At 44.6% G+C, this 21,104-nt stretch overlaps 1 protein-coding gene across 3 annotated transcripts in view; it reads left to right on the forward strand.

Annotated features, from left to right (window-relative positions):
• The first annotated feature begins 11,732 nt into the window (after nt 1-11,732).
• The window catches only part of ppm1ba (protein phosphatase, Mg2+/Mn2+ dependent, 1Ba), a 45,580-nt gene continuing 36,208 nt past the window's right edge, over nt 11,733-21,104 (forward strand). For all 3 annotated transcript variants that reach the window (XM_038975449.1, XM_038975450.1, XM_038975451.1), the window contains exon 1: nt 11,733-12,120. The gene's annotated coding sequence lies outside the window, so the exon portion shown is untranslated. The remainder of the gene's footprint in view (nt 12,121-21,104) is intronic.

Here is a 21,104-nt window from a genome sequence, read left to right on the forward strand (position 1 = left end):
ACTATCTCATCTCTGTACCCCACACATACAATTATCTGTAAGGTCCCTCAGCCGAGCAGTGAATTTCAAACACAGATTCAACCACAAAGACTAGGGCCATTTTCCAATGCCTCGCAAAGAAGGGCACCTATTGGCAGATGGGTATAAAAAAGCAGACATTGAATATCCCTTTGAGCATGGTGAAGTTACAAATTAAACTTTGGATGGTGTATCAATACACCCAGTCATTACAAAGATACAGGTGTCCTTCCTAACTCAATTGCCGGAGAGGAAGGAAACTGCTCAGGGAATTCGCCAAGAGACCAATGGTGACTTTAAAAACAGTTATGGAGTTTAATAATGGCTGTAATAGGAGAACTGTGGATCGACAACAACAATGTAGTTACTCCACAATACTAACCTAATTGACAATGAAAAGAAGGAAGCATGTACAGAATACAAATATTCCAAAGCATGCATCCTGTTTGCAACAAGGCACTAAAGTAATACTGCAAAAATGTGCAAAGAAATTAACTTCTTGTCCTGAATACAAAGTGTTATGCTTGGGGCAAATCCAATACAACACATTCCATTACAGTACCACTCTCCATATTTTCAAGCATAGTGGTGGCTGCGTCATTTTATGGGCATGCTTGTAATCGTTAAGGACAGGGGAGTTTTTCAGGATAAAAAATAAACGGAATGGAGCAAAGCAAAATCCTAGAGGAAATTCTGGTTCAGTCTGCTTTCCACCAGACTCAGGGGGTTGAATACTTATCTAATGATGATTCCTGAGTGGCGCAGCAGTCTAAGGCACTGCATCTCAGTGCTCGAGGTGTCACTCCAGACCATGGTTTGATTCAAATCAAATGTTATTTGTCATATACACATGGTTAGCAGATGCAGTGTAGCGAAATGCTTGTGCTTCTAGTTCCGACCATGCAGTAATATCTAACAAGTAATCTAACAATTTCACAACAACTACCTTATACACACAAGTGTAAAGGAATGAATAAGAATATGTACATAAAAATATATGAATGAGCGAGGGCCGAACGGCATAGGCAAGATGCAGTAGATGGTATAGAGTACAGTATATACATATGAGATGAGTAATGTAGGGTATGTAAACATTATAAAAAGTGGCATTGTTTAAAGGTGCTAGTGATACATTTATTACATAAATATTTCATTGTTAAAGTTGCTAGAGATTAGTCAGTATGTTGGCAGCAGCCACACAATGTTAGTGATGGCTGTTTAACAGTCTAATGGCCTTGAGATAGAAGCTGTTTTTCAGTCTCTCGGTCCCCGCTTTGATGCACCTTTACTGACCTCGCCTTCTGGATGATAGCGGGGTGAACAGGCAGTGTCTTGGGTGGTTGTTGTCCTTGATGATCTTTTTGGCCTTCCTGTGACATCGGGTGGTGTAGGTGTCCTGGAGGGCAGGTACTTTGCCCCCGGTGATGCGTTGTGCAGACCTCACTACCCTCTGGAGAACCTTATGGTTGTGGGCCGAGCAGTTACCGTACCAGGTGGTGATACAGCCCGACAGGATGTTCTCGATTGTGCATCTGTAAAAGTTTGTGAGTGTTTTTGGTGACAGGCCGAATTTCTTCAGCCTCCTGAGGATGAAGAGGCGCTGCTGCGCCTTCTTCACCACGCTGTCTGTGTGGGTGGACCATTTCAGTTTGTCCGTGATGTGTACGCCGAGGAACTTAAAACTTTCCACCTCCCTCTGCTGTTTCCTGAAGTCCACAATCATCTCCTTTGTTTTGTTGACATTGAGTGAGAGGTTATTTTCCTGACACCACACTCCGAGGGCCCTCGCCTCCTCCCTGTAATCCATCTTGTCGTTGTTGGTAATCAAGCCTACCACTGTAGTGTCGTCTGCAAACATGATGATTGAGTTGGAGGCATGCATGGCCACGCAGTCATGGGTGAACAGGGAGTACAGGAGAGGGCTGAGAACGCACCCTTGCGGGTCCCCAGTGTTGTGGATCAGCGGGGTGGAGATGTTGTTACCTACCCTCACCACCTGGGGGCAGCCCGTCAGAAAGTCCAGGACCCAGTTGCACAGGGCGGGGTCGAGACCCAGGGTCTCGAGCTTAATGACGAGTTTGGAGGGTACTATGGTGTTAAATGCTGAGCTGTAGTCGATGAACAACATTCTTACATAGGTATTCCTCTTGTCCAGATGGGTTAGGGCAGTGTGCAGTGTGATTGCGATTGCGTCGTCTGTGGACCTATTGGGGCGGTAAGCAAATTGGAGTGGGTCTAGGGTGTCAGGTAGGGTGGAGGTGATATGGTCCTTGACTAGTCTCTCAAAGCACTTCATGATGACGGAAGTGAGTGCTACGGGGCGATAGTCATTTAGCTCAGTTACCTTCGCTTTCTTGGGAACAGGAACAATGGTGGCCCTCTTGAAGCATGTAGGAACAGCATATTCCAGGCTGTATCACAACTGACTGTTACTGGGAGTCCCAAGGGCAGTGTGCACAATTGGCCCAGTGTCGTCCAGGTTAGGGTTTGGCTGGGGTAGGCTGTCATTCTTTGGACACTGTGTTAACAAACCTCCAAATGAGCTTCAATGCCATACAACACTCCTTCAGTGGCCTCCAACTGCTCTTAAACTCTAGTAAAACTAAATGCATGCTCTTCAACCGATCGCTGCCCGCACCCACCCGCACGACTAGCATTACTACTCTGGATGGTTCTGACTTAGAATCTGTGGACAACTACAAATACCTAGGTGTCTGGCTAGACTGTAAACTCTCCTTCCAGACTAATATTAAACATCTCCAATCCAAAATTAAATCTAGAATCGGCTTCCTATTTCGCAACAAAACCTCCTTCCCTCACTCTGCCAAACATACCCTCGTAAAACTTACTATCCTACCGATCCTCGACTTCGGCCATGTCATTTACACTATTTTGCAATAGGTGTTGTATGTGGAGGATGAGGGCTCCAGTAGGTGTCTCAGATAGGGGGAGTGAGGCCTTAGAGGGTTTTATAAATAAGCATCAACCAGTGGGTTTTGCGATTGGTAAACAGATGTTACCAGTTTACAGAGGAGTATAGAGTGCAGTGATGTGTCCTATAAGGAGCATTGGTGGCAAATCTGATGGCCGAATGGTAAAGAACATCTAGCCGCTTGAGAGCACCCTTACCTGCTGATCTATAGATTACATCTCCGTAATCTAGCATGGTCAACTGAACCAGGGTTAGTTTGGCAGCTGGGGTGAAAGAGGAGCCATTATGATAGAGGAAACTAAGTATAGATTTAACCTTAGCCCGCAGCTAAGGGAGGAGGAGAGTGTAGCCATACTTCCAAGTACTTGTATGAGGTGACTACCTCAAGCTCTAAACCCTCAGAGGTAGTAATCACACCAGTGGGGAGAGGGGCATTCTTCTTATCAAACCACATGACCTTTGTTTCGGAGGTGTTCAGAACAAGTTTAAGGGCAGAGAAAGCTTGTTGGACACTAAGAAAGCTTTGTTGTGGAGTGTTTAACACAAAATCCGGGGAGGAGCCAGCTGAGTATAAGTCATCTTCCTTCTAAATGGATGAGATACAGTGCCTTGCAAAAGTTTTCATCCCCATTGGCATTTTTCTATTTTGTTGCATTGCAACCTGTAATTTAAATGGATTTTTATGTGGATTTCATGCAATGGACATACACAAAATAGTCCAAATTGGTGAAATGAAATGAAAAAAACTACTTGTTCCAAGAAAATTCTAAAAAATAACAAACTGAAAAGTGGTGCATACATATGTATTCACCCCCTTTTCTATGAAGCCCCTAAATAAGATCTGGTGCAATCAATTACCTTCAGAAGTCACATAATTAGTTGAATAAAGTCCACCTGTGTACAATCTAAGTGTCACATAATCTGTCACATGATCTCAGTATATATACACCTGTTCTGAAAGGCCCCAGAGTCTGCAACACCACTAAGCAAGGGGGACCACCAAGCAAGCGACACCATGAAGACCAAGGAGCTCTCCAAGCAGGTCAGGGACAAAGTTGTGGAGAAGTACAGATCAGGGTTGGGTTATAAAAAAATATCCGAAACTTTGAACATCCCACGGAGCACCATTAAATCCATTATTAGAAAATGGAAAGAATATGTCACCACAATAAACCTGTCAAGAGAGGGCCGCCCACCAAAACCCACCGACCAAGCAAGGAGGGCATTAATCAGAGAGGCAACAAAGAGACCAAAGATAACCCTGAAGGAGCTGCAAAGCTCCACAGTGTCACGCCCTGACCTTAGTTATCTTTGTTTTCTTTATTATTTTGGTTAGGTCAGGGTGTGACATGGGGGATGTATGTGTTTTGACTTGTCTAGGGGTTTTGTATGTTTATGGGGTGTTTACTAGTCTAGGTGTTTGTATGTCTATGGTTGCCTAGATTGGTTCTCAATCAGAGGCAGCTGTTTATCGTTGTCTCTGATTGGGAACCATATTTAGGCAGCCATATTCCGTTGGGTATTTCGTGGGTTATTGTCTATGTATTTGTTGCTTGTGTCTGCACTTTATATATATAGCTTCACGTTCGTTTTGTTGTTTTGATTAGTTTGTTTAAGTGTTCTTTGTTTCGTTATTAATAAATAGAAGAATGTATTCGTATCACGCTGCGCCTTGGTCCTCCTCTCTTCCTCCATACAACGAACGTGACACACAGAGGAGATTTGAGTCCTGTCCATAGGACCACTTTAAGCCATACACTCCACAGAGCTGGGCTTTACGGAAGAGTGGCCAGAAAAAAGCCATTGCTTAACGAAAACAATAAGCAAACACATTTGGTGTTTGCCAAAAGGCATGTGGGAGACTCCCCAAATATATGGAATAAGGTACTCTGGTCAGATGAGACTAAAATTGAGCTTTTTGGCCATCAAGGAAAATTCTATGTCTGGCACAAACCCAACACCTCTCATCACCCCAAGAACACCACAGTGAGCATGGTGGTGGCAGCATCATGCTGTGGGGATGTTTTTCATCGGCAAGGACTTTGAAACTGGTTAGAATTGAAGGAATGATGGATGGAGGGAAATTCTTGAGTGTCACGCCCTGGCCTTAGTATTCTTTGTTTTCTTTATTATTTTAGTTAGGTCAGGGTGTGACATGGGGAATGTATGTGTTTTTGTATTGTCTAGGGGTTTTGTATGGTATATGGGTCAGTGTCTTGTCTAGGTGTTTGTATGTCTATGGCTGCCTAGATTGGTTCTCAATTAGAGGCAGCTGTGGTTCATTGTCTCTAATTGAGAGCCATATTTAAGGCAGTCATAGGCATTGGGGTTTTGTGGGTAATTGTCTATGTTGAACGTTTGTTGCTTGTCTATGCACTTACGTCGTTAGCTTCACGGTCGTTTGTTGTTTTGTTTAGTTTGTATTCAGTGTTCGTTTTTCGTGTTTTTTCCCTTCTCTAAATAAAAGAGAATGTATTTTGCACACGCTGCGCCTTGGTCCTCTCTCTCACCCATAGACGATCGTGACAGAATTACCCACCAGAATCGGACCAAGCGGCGTGTAAAGCAGCAACGGGAGCAGAGCATAGAGGATTCATGGACATGGGAGGAGATATTGGATGGAAAGGGACCTTGGGCACAACCGGGAGAATATCGCCTCCCTCGTGAAGAGCTGGAGGCAGCTAAAGCCGAGAGGAGGCGATATGAGGAGGCAGCACGGAAGCAAGGCTGGAAGCCCGCGAGTACAACCCAAAAATTTCTTGGGGGGGAGGCTAAAAGGGAGTGTGGCGAAGTCAGGTAGGAGACCTGCGCCTACTCCCTGTACTTACCGTGGAGAGCGAGAGTACGGGCAGACACCGTGTTACGCAGTAGAGCGCATGGTGTCTCCTATACGTGTGCATAGCCCGGTGCGGTACATACCAGCTCCTCGTATCGGCCGGGCTAGATTGAGTATTGAGCCAGGTGCCATGAAGCCGGCTCAACGCGTCTGGTCTCCAGTGCGTCTCCTCGGGCCGGCTTACATGGCACCAGCCTTACGCATGGTGTCCCCGGTTCGCCTACATAGCCCGGTGCGGGTTATTCCACCTCCCCGCACTGGTCGGGCGACGGGGAGCATACATCCAGGTAAGGTTGGACAGTCTCAGTGCTCAAGGGAGCCAGTACGCCTGCACGGTCCGGTATTTCCGGCGCCACCTCCCCGCCCCAGCCCAGTACCACCAGTGCCTACACCACGCACCAGGCTTCCTGTGCGTCTCCAGAGCCCTGTTCCTCCTCCACGCACTAGCCCTATGGTGCGTGTCTCCAGCCCATTACCACCAGTGCCTACACCACGCACCAAGCCTCCTGTGTGTCCCCAGAGTCCTGTGCGTCCTGTTGCTGCTCCCCGCACTAGCCCTGAGATGCGTGTCCCCAGCCCGGTACCTCCAGTGCCGGCACCACGCACTAGGCCTAATGTGCGTCTCCAGGGTCCAGTATGCCCTGTTCCTTCTCCCCGCACTAGCCTGAAGGTGTGTGTCCTTAGCCCGGTACCTCCAGTTCCGGCACCACGCACCAGGCATACAGTGTGCCTCAGCCGGCCAGAGCTGCCCGTCTGCCAAGCACCGTCAGAGCTGCCCGTCTGCCAAGCACCGTCAGAGTTGCCCGTCTGCCAAGCACCGTCAGAGCTGCCCGTCTGCCAAGCACCGTCAGAGCTGCCCGTCTGCCAAGCACCGTCTGAGCTGCCCGTCTGCCAAGCACCGTCTGAGCTGCCCGTCTGCCAAGCACCGTCTGAGCTGCCCGTCTGCCAAGCACCGTCTGAGCTGCCCGTCTGCCAAGCACCGTTTGAGCTGCCCGTCTGCCAAGCACCGTCTGAGCTGCCCGTCTGCCAAGCACCGTCTGAGCTGCCCGTCTGCCAAGCACCGTCTGAGCTGCCCGTCTGCCAAGCACCGTCTGAGCTGCCCGTCTGCCAAGCACCGTCAGAGCTGCCCGTCTGCCAAGCACCGTCTGAGCTGCCCGTCTGCCAAGCACCGTCAGAGCTGCCCGTCTGTCCCGAGCCGTCAGAGCTGCCCGTCTGTCCCGAGCCGCTAGAGCCGTCCGCCAGACAGGATCAGCCAGAGCCGTCCGCCAGACAAGATCAGCCAGAGCCGTCCGCCAGACAGGATCAGCCAGAGCCGTCCGCCAGACAGGATCAGCCAGAGCCGTCCGCCAGACAGGATCAGCCAGAGCCGTCCGCCAGACAGGATCAGCCAGAGCCGTCCGCCAGACAGGATCAGCCCGAGCCGTCAGCCAGACAGGATCAGCCAGAGCCGTCCGCCAGACAGGATCAGTCAGAGCCGTCCGCCAGACAGGATCAGCCAGAGCCGTCCGCCAGCCATGAGCAGCCAGAGCCGTCCGCCAGCCATGAGCAGCCAGATCCGTCAGCCAGCCATGAGCAGCCAGATCCGTCAGCCAGCCATGAGCAGCCAGATCCGTCAGCCAGCCATGAGCTGCAGTCCCTCAGTCCGGAGCTGCAGTCCCTCAGTCCGGAGCTGCAGTCCCTCAGTCCGGAGCTGCCGTCCCTCAGTCCGGAGCTGCCGTCCCTCAGTCCGGAGCTACCCCTCAGTCCGGAGCTACCCCTCAGTCCGGAGCTACCCATCCGTCCGGTGGCGCCCTCTGGGATGGTCTTCAGTCCGGGACTTGCTACAAGGGTCGCCGCTCCAGAGGCGCCACCAAAGCGGGTATTGACAATGGTGGAGTGGGGGCCACGTCCCGCACCCGAGCCGCCGCCATAATAAGGCCCACCCCGGACCCTCCACTTCAATGTCAGGTTGTGCGGCCGGAGTACGCACCTTTGGGGGGGGGGGGGGGGGGGGGTACTGTCACGCCCTGGCCTTAGTATTCTTTGTTTTCTTTATTATTTTAGTTAGGTCAGGGTGTGACATGGGGAATGTATGTGTTTTTGTATTGTCTAGGGGTTTTGTATGGTATATGGGTCAGTGTCTTGTCTAGGTGTTTGTATGTCTATGGCTGCCTAGATTGGTTCTCAATTAGAGGCAGCTGTGGTTCATTGTCTCTAATTGAGAGCCATATTTAAGGCAGTCATAGGCATTGGGGTTTTGTGGGTAATTGTCTATGTTGAACGTTTGTTGCTTGTCTATGCACTTACGTCGTTAGCTTCACGGTCGTTTGTTGTTTTGTTTAGTTTGTATTCAGTGTTCGTTTTTCGTGTTTTTTCCCTTCTCTAAATAAAAGAGAATGTATTTTGCACACGCTGTGCCTTGGTCCTCTCTCTCACCCATAGACGATCGTGACATTGAGGGAAACCTGTTTCAGTCTTCCAGAGATTTGAGACTGGGACGGAGGTTCACCTTCCAGCACGACAATGACCCTAAGCATACTGCTAAACCAGTGGTTTAAGGGGAAACATATCCATGTCTTGGAATGGCCTAGTCAAAGCCCAGGCATCAATCCAATTGAGAATCTGTGGTATGACTTAAAGATTGCTGTACACCAGCAGAACCCATCCACCTTGAAGGAGCTGGAGCAGTTTTGCCTTGAAGAATGGGCAAAAATCCCAGTGGCTAGATGTGCCAAGCGTATAGAGACATACCCCAAGAGACTTGCAGCTGTAATTGCTGCAAAAGGTGGCTCTACAAAGTATTCACTTTGGGTATTTCTTGTTTGTTTCATAAAAAAAATATTTTGCATCTTCAAAGTGGTAGGCATGTTGTGTAAATCAAATGATACAAAGCCCCGAAAAATCTATTTTAATTCCAGGTTGTAAGGCAAACAAAATAGGAAAAATGCCAAGGGGGTGAATACTTTCGCAAGCCATTGTAGCTTCCTACTTCCTATAAATTTTTCCCATAGAGGATTTTAGAAACACTTAAAATAAGTGTATTAAGGGCCTCCCGAATGGGGCACTGCATCGCAGTGCTAGAGGTGTCACTACAATCCCGGGTTCAATCCCAGGTTCAATCCCAGGCTGTGTAACAGCTGGCTGCGACCGGGAGACCCATGAGGAAGGGCCCAGAGTTGTCCGGGTAAGGGGAGGGTTTGGCTGGCCGGGATGCCCTTGTCCCATTGTGCTCTAGTGACTCCTTGTGCCGGGTCGGGCACATAACGGCTGACTTCGGTTGCTAGCTGTACAGTGTTTCATCTGACACATTGGTGATTCTGGCTTCCGGGTTAAGCAAGCAGTGTGTCAAGAAGCAGTGCGACTTGGCAGGGTCGTGTTTCGCAGGACGCATGGCTCTCGACCTTCACCTCTCCTGACTCCGTACGGGAGTTGCAGCGATGGGACAAGACTGTAACTACCAATTGGGGAGAAAAAGGGGTGTAAATTACAAACAAAATAAATAAATAAATACGTGCAAAGAGGGCTGGGTTTTCTGTAGCCTTGCCCTGGCGTGACATTTTGATAACCGTGTAAATCTCTCTACGACAAGGTGGCTTTTATAAATATATTTGCCTGTATTTACCCCACAAAAATGAAATGCTAATTAGTTGCTAATGTGGCTATCATAAAGAACTACAAATGCCATGATGATGTGGACAAGATTTTAAGAATCTCTGGATTATCTATCTAATGTTAGCTAAATTTAGTAATGAATAAATTGGCTAAATTTTGCTAAATTGACAATTCTTTGAACTGTTAGCAAAGGTGTCAGCTAGAGATCACGTGCAGGAGCTTGCAGGCATTTGTAGTCTTGCATGATGTTTACTTTGATGCTAATTAGCATGTTAGAATCGGAGAGTAAATCGAGCCGAACATACTGATAAAAGTCATGCTGTCCGAGAGAAATTTACAGTACATGGTTATCAGAACGTCGCGCCATGGTAACCCAACACAAAACACAGCCCTTATTTTAAATGTTTCTAAAATTCCATATGGGAAAAATGGATGGTGGAAAAACGATTGGAACCATTTTCCTCTTTTACTGCTATGCTTCAAGGGTATTATAACACCTCCACTGTGGGGCTCTATTACCCATATTTTTTATTTAACATTGCTTTCAGGAAATATTCCAACATTTTGAAAATTAGCTATTGTGCTCCATAAGGGCAGGGATATTAGTGATTTTAATAACTATCGCCTAATTTCAAGGCTTCCTTGTCTAGCTAAGATTCTTGAATCCTTGGTAAATGTACAACTTTGCACATTTTTGTATGATACATTTATTTTGAATGTAAACCAATCAGGGTTTAGGCCTGGGAATAGCATTATTTCAGCAATCCCTTTAGTTTTTAATGATCTTGTCAATTCTTTAGACACTAAAATGAAATGTGCTGCTTTGTTTGTGGACCTTTCAAAAGCTTTTGATACTGTTGGTCATCGTATGGTCATCGTAATACCAACATGTTTCAAGCAGACCACCATAGTCCCTGTGCCCAAAAACACTAAGGTAACCTGCCAAATGACTACCGACCAGTAGCACTCACGTCTGTAGCCATGCTTTGAAAGGCTGGTTATGGCTCACATCAACACCATTATCCCAGAAACCCTAGACCCACTCCAATTTGCATACCGCCCCAACCGATCCACAGATGATGCCATCTCTATTGCACTCCATACTGCCCTTTCCCACTTGGACAAGAGGAACACCGATGTGAGAATGCTATTCATTGACGACAGCTCAGCGTTCAACACCATAGTGACTTCAAACCTCATCACTCAGCTAAGGACCCTGGGACTAAACACCTCCCTCTGCAACTGGATCCTGGACTTCCTGACGGGCCACCCCCAGGTGGTAAAGGTAGGTAACAACACATCCACCACGCTGATCCTCAACACGGAGGCCCCTCGGGGGTGCGTGCTCAGTCCCCTCCTGTACTCCCTGTTCACTCATGACTGTATGGCCTGGCATGACTCCAACACCATCATTAAGTTTGCTGACGACACAACAGTGGTAGGCGTGATCACCAACAACGATGAGACAGCCTATAGGCAGTGTGGTGCCAGGATAACAACCTCTCCCTCAACGTGATCAAGACAAAGGAAATGATTGTGGACTACAGGAAAAGGAGGACCGAGAACTCCCCCATTCTCATCGACAGGGCTGTAGTGGAGCAGGTTGAGAGCTTCAAGTTCCTTGGTGTCCACATCACCAACAAATTATCATGGTCCAAACACACCAAGACAGTTGTGAAGAGGGCATGACAAAACCTATTCCCCCTCAGGAGACTGAAAAGATTTGGCATGGGTTCTCAGATCCTCAAAAGTTCTACAGTTGCACCATCGCCAGCATCCTGACTGGTTGCATCACTGCCTAGTATGGCAACTGCTCAGCCTCCGACCGCATGGCACTACAGAGGGTAGTGCGTACAGTCCAGTACATCACTGGGGCCAAGCTTCCTGCCATCCAGGACCTCTATACCAGGCAGCGTCAGAGGAAGGCCCTAAAAATTGTCAAAGACTTCAGCCACCCTAGTCATAGGGTACCGGAGCGCCAGGTCTAGGTCCAAAAGGCTTCTCAACAGCTTCTACCCCCAACCCATAAGACTCCTGAACAGAATAAAAGTAAGATAATAAGGTTTTAAAATACACTGTCCTGTAGATTGTAATGCAGCCTATCTCAGATAGGCCCGATCTTTCCAAACCCCTCTATTTCTATTTGGAAAATGTAAAATAATATATAAGGGGGGGGTATACAGTTAATATCCTAGGCAATCAATCAAACATTGTTTATACAATATTTTGCCTCAAAGGGTAGGTCACAATGTAATTTGACTGACAAATTTAAATACCAATCTCAGCTCAAATTTGTAGTTGACTTGGACCAATGACTGTAAAGAGTGGAGAGAATGTCACTCCCCTGGAGCTGGACATCGAGCAGAGCTCTGCTGTGCTTTGGCCCATCAATGGAGGAAAGAACGTCATCTGTTTCATACATTTAGTTAGCTGCCAAATCAGTTCAGTTCTTCCATAAACTAGTATTTTTATCCCACAACACATTGTTTTCATAGCGCTGTCTCTTTTGTGTGCCAAATATGCATAAAAAAGACAACAGTCAGTGCCAAGAAATGTTGAAAGGGGAATTCGTGTAAAGGCAAGTGCTAGCCTTGCTATCTTGGTTAGCTAGATAGCTACAATTCTGATCAGCTAGCTAGTTCAAGAAACCGAATTAAAACCAAAAATTCATATCCAAGTAAAGAAATATTCAATTGCAACCAGACGAGGGGCTATTTGAAGCAAACTCAATTTCTGCTAAAACGTAAGTAGAGAACTATTTCACTTTCAAGTGGATTGTATTTAGCCAACTTGCTAGCTAGCATGTTAGGTAACTAGCTAACGTTAACCAGCTAGCTAACGTTAACTAGCTAGTAACGTTAACTAGTCAAATTGCAGTCACACTCAATCATGACTTTCAGGCTAATTATTTGCTAGTTATGTGTGTAGTTAGTTATGGATACCATAGTTCATTTCATTTATATAGCGAAAACAATAAATGGCCATTGATTGAAGTCGACCTTTGCTTGTAGGTAACATACCGGTATTTGGCTAGCTGTTGTTGTTGACAACATAGAAAATGTCCCCACAGTACATTAGTTAGATAGCTAACTAGCACATTGCCACAGGAGCCACACTGGTCCTTGTTGTTGGCTACAGAAAGCTAGCCAGCTAAGAATACACGCTAATTTGTTTGGCATCCATGTTGGACATAGAGGGGCTATAGACAGCCAGCAAGCTAGCTTTGATTGTGGTTATGCTATCTACCGTTACACTAATTTACTCTAACTTAACTCAAATAAACAACATTAGCTAACTACAAACATTGGTCGACTGCAATTCTCCTGGTAATTTAGCGGAAACCCCCCGCCTAAACTATAATGAGGGGTTTAAACCCTAAATGTAACACTAAACCTCCGAGATTTAGCCTATGGCAAGTTGTTTAACATCAGGAACCATCTTGATTTTATTGTTCCTTATTAGTTATCCCAGGATCAACAGTGCCAGGACGGGTGGATATAGCTAGCTAAGCTAGGACTACAACCAAATGCAAACTGACATGGTGTGTTTTGTATCCTTGACTAACTTGTTGACCTTTGTAACTTGTGTGAAAGCAGTGGCCTTCAGTGGAACTCCTGTTGCCGGGGATGTATTTATTAGTTGGACACCATTGCAAAACGTTTTACTCCAATCTGTTTGGTTCCAGGTGAATACACCCCATTTATGCAACACAATTGTGAACTGCACTTGTTGTCACACAGGTGTAGTCCCTTCATTCCATCTCAGAGAGAAAGTATTATTTCTAAAAACAAACAGGTGCAGCTAAAGACAAATAGTTTAGGCTTTACTGGTAGTTATATATATTGTACAACTATTAGGCTAAGTGCAAGTACTGGCAGGACCAGAAATGTTTAATTGTAGGCTAACTCTTCTCCACCACGTGAGATCTGAACGGTCACACCTGCTTAGATTATGGATGGGTGCACCATATGGTTCCCCCCTTCAGGTTTCAGTGGAGGTGACTAGGGCTGTTGCGGTGACCGTATTACCGCCACACCGGCCATCACGAGTCATGAAGGCAGTCAAATTCCACATGACCGTTTAGTCACGGTAATTAGGCTTCTGCAAGCTCTGATGCTGCTGCTGGTCATTAGTAGTCTAACAAACTTGCTAACTGCCTGGTACGCAGCACTCTATTCTCCCTCATCACTCTGACATCAATGCAAATGTATTTGAAAATCGAATCAAAAACTTCATGAGAGCTCATGTTGCTCAACATTTCTTTAGGCTATGCAATTGCGGGAGAAAACAGAGTGATGGTCGCTAATAAAAAGACGAGGATCCCATCAGCTTTCTATAGGCTAGGCCTACTATATCTATTTCTCAACTTTCCTAATATTAAGCACATTGCTTATATTTACAACAGGAATAAAGCCTTTCTGGCTGGCTACGGGGAAAAACATACATACGTTTGTTATTTAAGTGCATAGATGACATGTATTTTTTCCCCGCTGCCCCGTTTTGATACAGTTGCATGATAATGGTAAATTCTAAATCAAAACAAATGTCGCACATATTATTTAGTATATGTGAAGACAATATTCAATTGAAAATAGTCTGATGGGTGACAATATTAGCCTATCACTTGTGAATTATATACTATCACTTGTGAATGATGTCCAGCGTAAGAAACAATGCCTTTTTTTTGCGACTTGTTTGAATCATTTTTTATTTTTATTTTTCATCTTTATTTAACCAGGTAGGCCAGTTGAGAACAAGTTCTCATTTACAACTGCGACCTGGCCAAGATAAAGCAAAGCAGTGCGACACAAACAACAACACAGAGTTACACATGGAATAAACAAACGTTCAGTCAATAACACAATAGAAAAAAATGTATAGTCGAACACCTCATGTAGCCTAGCCCATAGGCCTATATGTTTTAATAAGGTTTGTATCGGAATTGGATAAGGACTCACGCAGTTGCGTCCCCGATGTGTCTGTCTTAACTTGTAGCCTATGAGAAAGACATAATCACGTGACGTAGAGCCGTGTGAGTGGGAGACACTTCGGCTTGCGCAGCACGCTCAGGGAGATGGTCACAACGCAACTCCAGGCTGCAAAAGGCATGGATTTTTTTTAGGGTGCATTACGGTCACAAAGGGGATGCCACCGTGAAATTCGAGGCATTATCAAGTGCTTGTCAAAATGTGAATGAGAGGCTGATGAAGTGTGTAAATCCTGCGCAAAAAACAGAGCTCATGCCTTTCAAGTTACTTTTTTCAAATCATCATTACTCATCATGCAGCCTCACAATGTATTATAAAATCAAAACATATAGCCCAACGTTTGTAGAACTACTAAAGTTACATTAATAACTCTAAATTAAGCATATAGGAGTACCTATTTCTTTGTTTACCGCTCAGCACAGAATAGCCACGTGCGCACTCCCTCAAATCGTTTGGAGAAAATATATTTGATTCAGCTTTGTTCAATTGTATTGTTCATTCTATAAAATAATGCCACGGAATTATAAGCAAATCTTGCCTGCTAAATGAACTAGTGTCGCCCACAGCCATTTGGCACATCAGGACCTAACATAAGGACAACTCAGAGTATGCTATTCTTTTCTTCTGAAATAGGTCTAAAGCTGATATGAAGAAAATGTAGTCTGTCTAAAATAAATAATGGATTTATTGTGATGGTGTAGGCTACATTACATGGATGTATTAGACTTTTTAAAAAGGGTTTGTAGGCTATGTGTGGAAGCCAGGAGATGCTAAATGTGTTTATGTTAATTAACGGTCAATTACCGTGAGACTGTCAATCACCGGCTGATGAAATTTCATGACCGCCACAGCCCTAGAGGTGACAATGACTTATTGTGTTGTTGGTACTGACCACTAACACCCTGGGGGAGGATCAGATTTGTGGATGAAATTTAATCATCATTGACATGTTTATATTGACACTTTGGTGCAAAATGCTGCCCTTGTCCCACTGTAAACATCACTTCTCTCAGCCAGAGGGGAGGGGAAAGGGACGTTTGTTGGCCAGAAGCTCTCAACATCCTTGTGCTAGATGTAAACGTGACTGACCAGTGCCATCCTGTCACTGCCAACACAACAACCAAGTAGAATTCTGTTTGGTCTGCCTGTGTCAACTGTTAAATGTGTTGATGTAGCCTGAACCTTTCCAAGACAAAGCTGGGACATTGGCAGACTTTCATGTGTGTCAGATGGGAGCTATTACATTGATTATTATTCTGTTGAATCCACTTGCCTTTACATGAGTCAATAAATAGTCCTAGTCTATTGTAATATCCTTTATACAGAGGTCACTGACAAGAAGAGGGAGGAAAAAGGAAAGTAGCCTAAGTAGTTGCTGACAGTGATAAGTAAGTGATGCGATCATGGTCTGGAATGAAGGGAGAGAGAGAAGTCTGATGTTCACGTCAATGACATCTTTTGAAATCCCATAAGCCTGCAGTTCAAGAGGACCAGAGGCCTCATTCATTCTGGTGCCCTGTAAAGTGAACTGAGAACTGCAGGTCTTTCTCTTGTAGGCCCTGAATATGTATATCTTTTATGTTGGTGTAGATGGGTCACACTCATGATGACTGAGATTCTCTATGATTAAGTGAAAGTGATTAGGCCTTAATAGCCCTGGGGCTTCAGATGACCTCAGGTGAGGTGGTGATGGAGTCAAAACAAACAGTGATGTCTACTTCCAAGAAAGAGCCTTTCACATTCTTGGAAGGAAGGTAGCTCTCTGTTTGTTTTGATCCTGTCGCCTCAACTGCCATAGAGAATTAGTGGAAAGGGCAAGGGTATACCTAGTCAGTTGCACAATTGAATGCATTAAACCCAAATGAGTCTTCTGCATTTAACCCAACACCTCTGAATCAGAGATGCGGGGGGCTGCCTTAATCGGCGTCATCGGCGCCCAGGGAGCAGTTGTTGTTGTTGGGTTTAACGGCTTTGCTCAAGGGCAGAACAGCAGATTTTTCTACCTTGCCGGCTTGGGTATTCAAACACTCTTAACCTCTAGGCTACCTGAGGCCTCAAGGTGTCGTAACGTCCTGTTATCCTTGGTCTCAGTAGTCCCTCATGAGGCTGATAGCCCAAATAGAGAGGATGGGACGTGGGAGATATATTTTTTTTGCTGGCCTCTACTGATGGAGGAGAGGTTCATTGTTGATGTTCTTGACTCCTGGTCCTGGTTCTTATTGGTTAAGATGAAGTAGCCTAGTAGGTCTAGGCGTGTTCTCTTTTCACTGTATTTCAAAACATGTCATCCTTTTTTTTTGTTGCACAGAACCAAACACAACCCAGCTGCTGATTCAGTCTGTTATTCCCACTTAGCTGTAGAGCTGGTGTTTACGCTGGACGCGCACACATTTGGTCTCATTAATGGGATATGGAAAGCCAGCCTGTCGGTCTGACATGTTCATTGAACAGTATGGTTATTACCAGTGGTGTAACGTTTCTCAGTGTAGACTCTCGTTAGTTTTTTATCTTCTGAGAAATCTAGGGATATGGGCCCCAGTCTTACCAACTGGGTGAGTGTGGGTTTATGGGTGTGTGCATAATGCAAAGAAAGTAATCAAATCAAATTCATTTAAAGCCCTTCTAAATCAGCAGATGTCACAAAATGCTTATACAGAAACCCAACCTAGAACCCCGAACAGCAAGCAATGCAGATGTAGGAGCATGGTGGCTAGGAAAAACTCCCTAGGAAGAAACCTAGAGAGGAACCAGGCTGTGGCCAGTCCTCTTCTGGCAGTGCTAACCTAATCAGGGATGTTTGTGTCTGTGTGTCACTAATTAAGTCATAGCGTGTTGAGAGTTAGCTAGCTAACTTTTTAGTTTGGATCCTGCGACACAGTTGGCATCAGTTGCAGGGACTGCTTGTCTCTATCCAGTGATCCTGCTGACCAAGGACGGGTCTGAGGAGCTATTTGACAGTCTCTAGCACAGGTGAAAGATCTTTTAAACGAACAAATAGAGTTCTACAAGCAGTTGTTACAACAAGAAAATAGCTTCAAGTGTTTTGTCCAAATACTGGTGGATTCAACTAATAATAGAATGGACAACTTGACCAGAGAGGTCCAGGACCTGAAGAACAGTTTGCAGTTCTCCCAGGGTCAGCTCGATGAGTTGAAACAGGAGAACGGAAAGGTGAGCGAGGACATCAGTTCTGTGTGAATCCATGATAACAAAGATTGATAAATCCGACTCGGGACAATCAAGGCAGAACAACATGGTTGTGGACGGAATTGCAGCATCTCAACATGAAACCTGGACTGTGTCTTGAGGACAAAGTGAGGGAAATGATCTCTGAGAAATTGAAGATGGACCACAGGACGATTGAGGTGTGGAACGCAACCACAGGAATGGAAAACCCACCACTGGCCCAGGTGACAGGCCCAGGCCGATAGTGGTTAAGTTTCTGAGGTTCAAGGACAAGGTAGCTGTTCTGGAAAGAGGCAAGAACTTGAGAGGAACTTATATATTCCTCAACGAGGATTATCCTGAAGCTGTGCGCCAGAAGAGGAAAGAACTGATCCCATGAAAGCTGCTAGAGCGAGTGGGGACATTGCTTACATCTGCTATGACCGGTTCATTGTCCACCCTCCCTCCCTCCCAGAAGCCTGGAAGGGATGAGAGAGCCAAGCCTATGGGTCCGTAGCTGCAACCCCACAGCAAACTCACACACCAATTGATTAATGGCTGCTGAATGTATATATTGTTTTTCTCTTGCTTTGTTTGCTCTTTTCAGTATTATGTCTCTCTGATAAGCTACCCAGGAAAGGGCTGAAAATAGCCCATATGAATATTTGTAGCCTTGGAAATAAGGTTCATGAAATCAATAACTTGCTAACATCAGATAACATTCATATTTTAGTCATTTCTGAGACTCACTTAGATAATTAATTTGATACAGTAGTAGCAATTAGAGGTCGACCGATTTAAGATACCGATTATTGGAGGACCAAAAAAAGCCGATACCGATTAATCGGCCGATTTTTATATATATTTGTAATAATGACAATTACAACAATACTGAATGAACACTTTTATTTTAACTTAATATAATACATCAATAAAATAAATTTAGTCTCAAATAAATAATGAAACATGTTCAATTTGGTTTAAATAATGCAAAAACAAAGTGTTGGAGAAAGTAAAAGTGCAATATGTGCCATGTAAGAAAGCTAACGTTTAAGTTCCTTGCTCAGAACATGAGAACATATGAAAGCTGGTGGTTCCTTTTAACATGAGTCTTCAATATTCCCAGGTAAGAAGTTTTAGGTTGTAGTTATTATAGGAATTATAGGACTATTTCTCTCTCTACCATTTGTATTTCATATACCTTTGACTATTGGATGTTCTTATAGGCACTATAGTATTGCCAGCCTAACCTCGGGAGTTGATAGGCTTGAAGTCATAAACAGCGCAATGCTTGAAGCACAGCGAAGAGCTGCTGGCAAATGCAGGAAGTGCTGTTTGAATGAATGCTTACGAGCCTGCTGCTTCCTACCACCGCTCAGTCAGACTGCTATATCAAATCATAGACTTAATTATAATATAATAACACACAGAAATATGAGCCTTAGGTCATTTAATATGGTCAAATCCGGAAACTATAATTTCGAAAACAAAACGTTTATTCTTTCAGTGAAATACGGAATCGTTACGTATTTTATCTAACGGGTGGCATCCTTAAGTCTAAATATTGCTATTACATTGCATAACATTCAATGTTATGTCATAATTATGTACAATTCTGGCAAATTAATTACGGTCTTTGTTGGGAAGAAATGGTCTTCACACAGTTTGCAATGAGCCAGGCAGCCCAAACTGTTGCGTATACCCTGACTCTGCTTGCACAGAACGCAAGAGAAGTGACACAATTGTCCTAGTTAATATTGCCTGCTAACATGAATTTCTTTTAACTAAATATGCAGGTTTAAAAATATATACTTATTAGGAAAAAGGATTCTCCCCATTTTTTGTTTTTTGTTGAACTGTTGACAATACAATTGGAGATATTTAATTTTATAAAGATTTGTAAATATGTGATTTATATATTGATTATTTATTGTTTGGGAATTTTGTTGCTTTTTTTTTTTGTATCACATCAAATAATATTTTTGCAGGAATCTCCTTGCGAATGATTTTGCCGAAGATGGTATCTCTGCCGGGCTGGGCAACCTGAGCTTTTGCTATCTCATCCGCCATGATTTTAAGAAAGACATTGATGTTTATGGTTAGGTACACATTGGTGCAACGACAGTGCTTTTTTTGCAAATGCGCTTGTTAAATCATCCCCCGTTTGGCGAAGTAGGCTGTGATTCGATGATAAATTAACAGGCACTGCATTGATTATATGCAACGCTGGACAAGCTAGATAAACTAGTAATATCATCAACCATGTGTAGTTAACTAGTGATTGTTAAGATTGATTGTTTTTTTATATGATAAGTTTAATGCTAGCTAGCAACTTACCTTGGCTCCTTGCTGCACTCGCGTAACAGGTAGTCAGCCTGCCACGCAGTCTCCTCGTGGAGTGCAATGTAATCGGCCATGATCGGTGTCCAAAAATGCCGATTACCGATTGTTATGAAAACTTGAAATCGCCCCTAATTAATCCACCATTCCGATTAATCGGTCGATCTCTAGTAGCAATATAAAGATATAACATCTATAGAAGAGACAGAAATGCTTATGGGGTAGGTGTTGCTGTATATATTCAGAGCCAAATCTCTGTAATGCTTAGAGAATATCTTATGTCAAGTGTTATTGATGTGTTGTGGTTGCAGGTTCACTTGGCACATCTAAAGCTTTTTCTTTTGGGGTGTTGCTATAGGCCACCAAGTGCTAACAGTCAGTATCTAAATAAGGTGTGAAAGGCTTGATAGTGTATATGATGTAAACAGGGAGGTCTACATTCTTGGTGACCTGAATATTGACTGGTTTTCATCGAGCTGTCCTCTCAAGAGGAAGCTTCTTGCTGTAACCAGTGCCTGTAATCTGGTTCAGGTTATTAATCAACCTACCAGGGTGTTTACAAATACTACAGGAACAAGATCATCCACATGTATTTTTGTGTTTTTTATTATATATATTTTTTTACCCCCTTATTCTCCCCAATTTTTCTTGGTATCTAATTGATAGTTATTCTTATCCTATCGTTGCAACTCCTGTACGAGAGCCGTGCATCCTCCGAAACACAACCCAGTCAAGCCGCACTGCTCCTTAACACAATGCCCACTTAACCCGGAAGCCGTGTCAGCATGCGTTGCGCCCGGATCTGCCACAGGAGTCGCTAGTACGCGATGGAACAAGAACATCTCTGCTGGCAAGACCCTCCCCTAACCCGGACGATGCTGGGCCAATTGTGCGCCGCCCCATGGGTCTCCCGGTCACGGCCGGCTGCGACAGAGCCTGGACTCAAACCAGGATCTCTAGTGGAACAGTTAGCATTGCGATGCAGTGTCGATCACATTTTTACTAAAAGCTGTATCCATGCCCATTGAATGTAGTGATCACAAATAGTGGCTATATACAGGAAAGCCAGAGTTCCAACAGCTGGGCCTAAAATAGTGTATAAGAGATCATACAAAAGATTTTGCTGGGACTCTTATGTGGATGATGTTAAAAATATTTGTTGGTCTGGTGTGATTAATGAGGAGCATTGCTGCACTTGATACATTTATGAAATTACTTCTTCCAATTATTGATA

The sequence above is a fragment of the Salvelinus namaycush genome, chromosome 35 (assembly GCF_016432855.1).
Source record: "Salvelinus namaycush isolate Seneca chromosome 35, SaNama_1.0, whole genome shotgun sequence".
NCBI lineage: Eukaryota > Metazoa > Chordata > Actinopteri > Salmoniformes > Salmonidae > Salvelinus > Salvelinus namaycush.